This window comes from Triticum dicoccoides, chromosome 3A (genome assembly GCF_002162155.2).
Source record: "Triticum dicoccoides isolate Atlit2015 ecotype Zavitan chromosome 3A, WEW_v2.0, whole genome shotgun sequence".
Lineage (NCBI taxonomy): Eukaryota > Viridiplantae > Streptophyta > Magnoliopsida > Poales > Poaceae > Triticum > Triticum dicoccoides.
Genome location: NC_041384.1, coordinates 644,712,426 through 644,718,899, shown reverse-complemented (window position 1 = coordinate 644,718,899; position 6,474 = coordinate 644,712,426). Strand labels below are relative to the sequence as shown.

At 39.4% G+C, this 6,474-nt stretch overlaps 1 long non-coding RNA gene and 1 pseudogene across 8 annotated transcripts; both read right to left on the bottom strand.

The window, feature by feature from the left end:
- Positions 1-655: 655 nt before the first annotated feature.
- LOC119273788 lies at positions 656-762 on the bottom strand (annotated as a pseudogene).
- Positions 763-905: 143 nt separating this feature from the next.
- LOC119269869 lies at positions 906-6,467 on the bottom strand. Of its 8 annotated transcripts, XR_005133798.1 has the most exons (4): positions 4,953-6,467; positions 2,738-4,772; positions 2,058-2,131; positions 906-1,489 (listed from the first exon to the last, which is right to left on the bottom strand). It is a non-coding gene; the product is annotated as an uncharacterized LOC119269869 (long non-coding RNA). The 8 variants fall into 8 exon arrangements; XR_005133792.1 differs by having other exon boundaries at positions 2,058-4,772; XR_005133796.1 differs by having other exon boundaries at positions 906-2,131.
- Positions 6,468-6,474: the final 7 nt, after the last annotated feature.

The window sequence follows — 6,474 nt, the reverse complement described above, 5'->3', positions numbered from 1 at the left end:
CAGTTGAAGTTGTTGCTCTTTAAGGTGATCGGTGTTGGTCAAGACGTGACTTTGTTGCTCTGGTCAGGTAGGTTCTTTTGCATTGATTTTGTAATGTGTGTGGAGGCTTTTTGTTTGGATTAGCTTTGGTGTGGTGTTTATCCTATACTCCCTCCTTTTTTTTAGTCTGCATATAAGATTTGGTCAAAGTCAAACTTTGTAAAGTTTGACCAACTTAGTAGGAAAAAGTATTAACATCTACAATACTAAAACTACATGGTATGAAAAATAACTTCATGATGCATCTATTGATTTCATATTGCGAATCTCAATATTTTTTCTCATAAACTTAGTCAAAGTTAATAAAGTTTGACTTTGATCAAATCTTATATGCAGACTAAAAAGAAATGGAGGGAGTACTTGTTTTTTTAGATAGTCTCTTGTAATTATCTCATGCCTTCTATAAAATATGATACGCTTTGACGTATTATTAAAAAACATTTGCCATCAACAAACGCCAGAGGAAAGTGAAAGAGACAAGCAAGCACTCGCCTAGGATCAGAACGAATTGCAGCCAACACGCGTTCACTCCCATCCAGCTCATCCAGGAATGAAAAGAAAAATGACACACACTACCATTGACGAAAGGTACACCGACGGCTCCCCTCGATCTCTCGTATTTTCTGTCGCATACTTTAGAGTATGCTGCTTAGTGTGGCATGCCCACGGTATTTTTTTAGTAAAAGGCGAAATAATAGTTCTCTTTGTGCTCACCATGCAACTGCGTTCTATCGTATACCAATGCTAGATGACCCGTTACGCCAATGACGCAAAGGCCAAGAGCAAGCCGAGTATTGAAAGAGCACACATAAAAATATTTAGAGACAGATGAGTTGGTCGGAAGATCTTATTGAAACATATGGAAATAAAAAACTGCTGCTGGCAGTGTGATGATTTTCTCTAACCAGTGTAAACATACATAAATAGTCGTCTGAAAATATTAGTAGAAGGGCAGTTGATTACATATATAGAACAAGTGATCACAAACTTCTTTTGACCACAGAGACAGTAATGAGGTCTAAAGTGTACATGTAGTATCATACACGAATGGAAATCTAAAGGCTATACATATCTTGCTCAGAGCAACGCCAAAAGGGGAAAGATACTGGATCGATTGATACAAAATAAAAGGTGGCTGTTGTTGGTTAGGACATATAGACTGAAGGTCACCAGAAACTATCTTATGTAGTCTTCACGCGCTGCTCTGACTTCCAATATAGCGTAACCTCTGCATCAATTCTTCAATGCTTGGATTAGCTACTACTCCCTCCATTCCAAAATAGATGAACCAATTTTGTACTAACTCTAGTACAAAGTTGGTTCATCTATTTTGGAACGGAGGGAGTACTTTAGTTCTTTTGATAAGATGGTTTTTACACCAGTAGCAGCACCCCTAAGATTAGCAAGTTTCCAGCGAAAGGACCACATGAGTATCACATATATCTGTATCCTATATGAAGAGAAACAGAAACCCAACAAGATGATATAAAGAAACAGAGGTATCAAAACTGTAATTGCTATAAGAACAGAAGCTTGATGCATAGGATTTCGTATTGCTATAACAATAGAAGCTTGATTACAGTGTGATAAAAATAACAAGCGCATAAAGATTGGACACAGCAAATAGAACACAACATAAATAAGCAGTAGATGTATCGAATCTTAATACGTAGCTAATTTAACTATATGGCTAATTAGTTTGCATGTACGAAGCAAGTTACTTTTGATGCAACAGGAAGAGTTGCCTGTACATGCAACAGGAAAATAAATAAAACGTATATTAGATTTTGAAGTAAAATGATGTTTTATTGGGCCTATGATCCATTTGAATATAGTTGTGGCAGAAAAGTAGTTTGATCAAATGGCATAACATGCATCGTGTGAAGAAGAAAGCAATTTTGAGAGCCACAGAGAAGGATGCTTTGGTTGTCAAATAAGACAAGGTAAAGGAAGAACAAGAGGCGGCACGCCATATCGTACGTTGAACTGGTTGGATGTAACAGACTATGAGTCTTTACCTCTTGCCTTTAGCCTGTTCAACAAGAATGTTCTTTGGCTCTTCAGTAGCTGCAGCTTCAGTTTCCTAACCAACCTGTTTAGTTTGCTGCTATTAAATATCATTGTACAGGAAGCATGGTTTGTGCAAAAGAGGAAAGGTATTTGCATATAAAACATAGGCATAGACACTTGACACAGCTTAGGTACTCTCTCACTGGTAGGCACTAAAGATAGAACGCGCTCGTTTATAATTTTCAGCTACTTGGTTCGTTGGTGTTAGAATTGCTCTTTCTTTTAGATAATCAACGTCAGAATACCTAGTAGGAACATCTTTGTATACAACCTGAACAATGGCATCAATTTTGTCACCATCAGTATGTATTAAAAGCTCATCAGGGATGGTTATCCATGATGGGTCCGACTCCCCCTCATGGGCAACAGCAGGCGACAAGAAATTAATGAACAACAAGAAGATTCAGACAAACAAGCAGAAGCATTAAAGCAGTGCACAGGAGCATTAAAGCATATATTATCTTAACACTGTGGAAATTGTGCATAAGGCCTGAAGACTGAATCAATTCAGCATTATTGGTCAACCCTACTGTTGGTATATTTTAAATTTTTCTGATACATCTGGTCTCAGCAGCTACTAAAAGAACTGGTTCAAATAACTCCATATGAGCATTCTAGATTATCAAACCTTTTGAAATTTCTTTCTTGTCACATCTTTAATGACCAAGATAGAAGAGAAATAGACTGCACACAAAACATAGCAACAACCAACATTTAGTCTGGATCAGACAAACTATATTGGATGTTATGCGAGTTAAGACTGATGAATAGAGATATGCTGAGAAAATGTTTAACCAAACCACAGACATGAAGACCATTTTTCTGAATCAAAAAGGGCAGCTACAATTGTGTGTGTTAAACAGAACGATAATAGCTCAAATAGGCTGAGAAATAACATAAAAACTCTTAAATCAGGACCATGGCGGATTCATCAAGAACCAAGATAAATTAGCCATCATGAATTGATGATACTTGGGTAGCTCGTCCAAATGAAACTAAATTTCAACCACAGTTACTCAGTTTCAAAGAAAACACTACATATTCAGTTCCAAGTGGACTCGGCACGCATTGACTGAAAAATAGCTCATGTGCCAAGATAGTAAACTGATAACACATTTATGGTGTTCGTGATAAACTGAATTTATTAACAAATCTAAATAGAGGCCAGGTGTACCAAACCCCATGCCCATGCAAACCTAGCCATCTTCAAGGTCTGTGCGAGAAGACAAGAAGGAAATCAAAGCACTTTTAAACTAACCGAGCAATCCTTAAAACCAATACACTGTCTAGAAATCATAGGAACCTGCACTCAGAGCAGAAGCAACCATACCAGAGAAAAACCTGCAAAATCTTCTTATCCAGCCAACGAATATACAGACGTAGACAACACACAGCCTACCTTGGACCAAACCAAATCGAGCAACAAACTAACAAGGGAGCGGCCACACCCATCGACATGTAGGGCCAAACGCAGCAACAGGAATTAAGATAAACTGCATTCTACGTACAGCAGCAAAAATAAATCTGATTCACCTTAACAAATCTAATGATTATACACACAGTACTTTTGCTTCTTTTAACTTCACCATAGGCTGATTGTCAGTTTGTACTTCTGTGATATAAAGTATGAACATATTTTCAGCAAACTATACTATTTTATCCAAGCACCGAGAAGTAAGATATTACTTTATCAAAGCATAAATTATCATCTACAATTATATAGCTTAAAAGCCATGAAGATATACCAGTTTGTGTACATTTAACAAGATGTTAGATACTAATTCCCCTCCAATCTGTGTGAATCCTTAGGATAAAAAAATTCCTATGACAATACTTACAGATCCCAGTATACAACACCAACAAGTGTATCCATGTTTCCAGAAAAAAAATATTACCAAATCTTTTGGTTGCAATGAATCTAAGAAAGCAAAATTTGAACAATAGCACCGAAAACACCAAAGGCCCGGCTCGACTACATTTGAACAATAGCATTGTTGCCTTGTCAACTATCTGCACACTTGTAAAATTATATCAATTTTTAAAATCTGTTTTCAAAGTACTTCTCGTCTATGAGAAAAAGATTCCATTGCAAGTACCTATATGCACACAACATTCATGCAAATAAAGAATACATATTAGAGCCTTGATCACCACATTCGCTTCAAAGCTAGCTAAAAAATTCATACAGAGAATATAGATATGCAGTTGAGCCTGCAACCTAAACATTGGGTTCATAGAAAAGTAGTAATTAAGGGTAACAATAAAAAGCAAAAGCATATCAGAGATGCATCAAGTACTGATGCATGTAATATATATGGTCCAGGGATATAAAAAGTAGCTAATTCCACATTCATTGACCCATAGTGTGCTTAACCGAAAATAGTACAATGTATGTTAATCAACTAAATGGCAACTATAGAAAGGGAAATAGTACAATGTATGTTAATCGACTAAATGGCAAATGTAGAAAGGGAAATGGGGATAAGATGCAACCTTCATGTCTTCATTAGTTCATTAGTATCAGTCTCATCACGAGAAGCAAGCCATCTGGATAAAATCCAATCCCCCTCACAAAAATTTCAATTCACCTTCCATCTTATGTATAAATAGCCAATAGCAATGGCTCCAATCAGCAATAACAGTTAAAAAGTAAGCTACATGGCCTGCAAGGGAATGATTTTGCTTCAGTCGTTGTAAAAAAACAAGCTTTTGCTTAACTTAGCTAGATAAAATGCAGAATTTAGATTACGGGCAAAACTTCACACATCCGCTACTCCCAACCAGTTGTAATCCATCCAAGCAAAAGAAACCACATCATGGGGAAAAAAAGAATTTTTGCCTACCTTGGTGTTGTAAGCAAGAAGATGTGCCGGCCGGTGGCTAAGCGAGCTCCATGGAAGGGTTGGGGGAGACAAGACCGGTGGGAGTCAACAGCCAACACCATGGCCGGTCCAAACAGAGCCACCTCGCTCGTCGGCAACCGCTCCTCCCCTCCTTCTCTGGCCGACGAGGCCCTAGAGGACGCACATCCGCCACCCCTCATTAGGGGTATCTTTTTAGAATTTTTGCAGCTAAGCACATGGATGAACAAAGAGATAAGAAGAGTCATTAGTCACTGACTTTTTTTAACTTGCAGTGCAATAAGAAGGAAACTTGGTGATGTTGTCCCCAAAGAGGTCCAGGATAACCTGATTACCAAACAATACACTAAGTGATTAGGCAGAAAATCGCACATCCTTTTTGATGAATTTTAGATGCGCCAAATGCTTAAATCGGTATTTGAATCAAACAACATCTACAAATTTGGGACTGTTTATTATTTGTTGATTGTTCTCAAGTCCAATTCATTATAGATCTATTTGTAGGATTAGCATTCCTCTTCCAATCAATAAGGCTCAGCAATTTCCCGTCATTTCCTTGACAACGAGCACTGCTCGACAGAGTTAATTTTCTTATGGCAAAAATCTTTCAGTCACAAATGGTCGAAAATTATCTATATGTACTTTGTAGATACCCAACGAAATTATCTATATGTACCCAACAATAGAAAAACTGAGAAGTAAGCTTGCAAATACATATCATTACCAAAAATACTTGTCTAGATAAATTCCAAAGTGCTGGCTACATAGATTCAAAAGTCCAATATGCTTGAAGAAGTTTAAATACTCATTAGAATTAAGTGAACAAAAACAATAGAGTATATCTAGAAGAGCAATACCCAGGCTGTAAGACATGCGTACACAATTTTCGCAAAGCCTAATCATTTGGAGAAATCCAGACCATAGGAGGCCTAATGCTCCCCTCGCCGAGTGAGAAGCGCATAATACAAACATGGAAACAGCCAGTCAATGATTTAGCAACTTATTGGCTTTGAGACTCTAGATTCATAACAAATAGATATGCAGTTCTACAAAAGCATATTCTGCCATCGCTCGGCTGACTGGGTGGCGCATCCGTTCGGGGTAGCAGGCAAGCCAATCTGAAATCATGGCGCACGGTGGCACCGGATCCTAATAGAACTTTCCTAATACGAGGGTGGGAAGAGGATGAACCGGAGAGGGAACGAAAGGGACTGAAGGAAGACCTGTGACGGCGACGATGCCGTCCTTCCCTGCCTCGTACCCTCTCAGATCGGGGCCCGAAGCAGCCGCTCCAGCCTCCGTGGTCTCGCGCCCGAGCGACGCCTCTTCGCAGCTCGACGCCGCCACCACCGCTCCTCTCGCCTCTTCATAGGTCGCCGCCGCCGCCGTTGCTCTTCTCGTGCTGCCGCCGCCGCATCCGCCGCTCCCACGCCTCGATCCAACCGACCCCGCATCGGCCGCTCCCACGCCTCGAGCCGGCGCCACCGTCGCCGGGAAGCTCGCC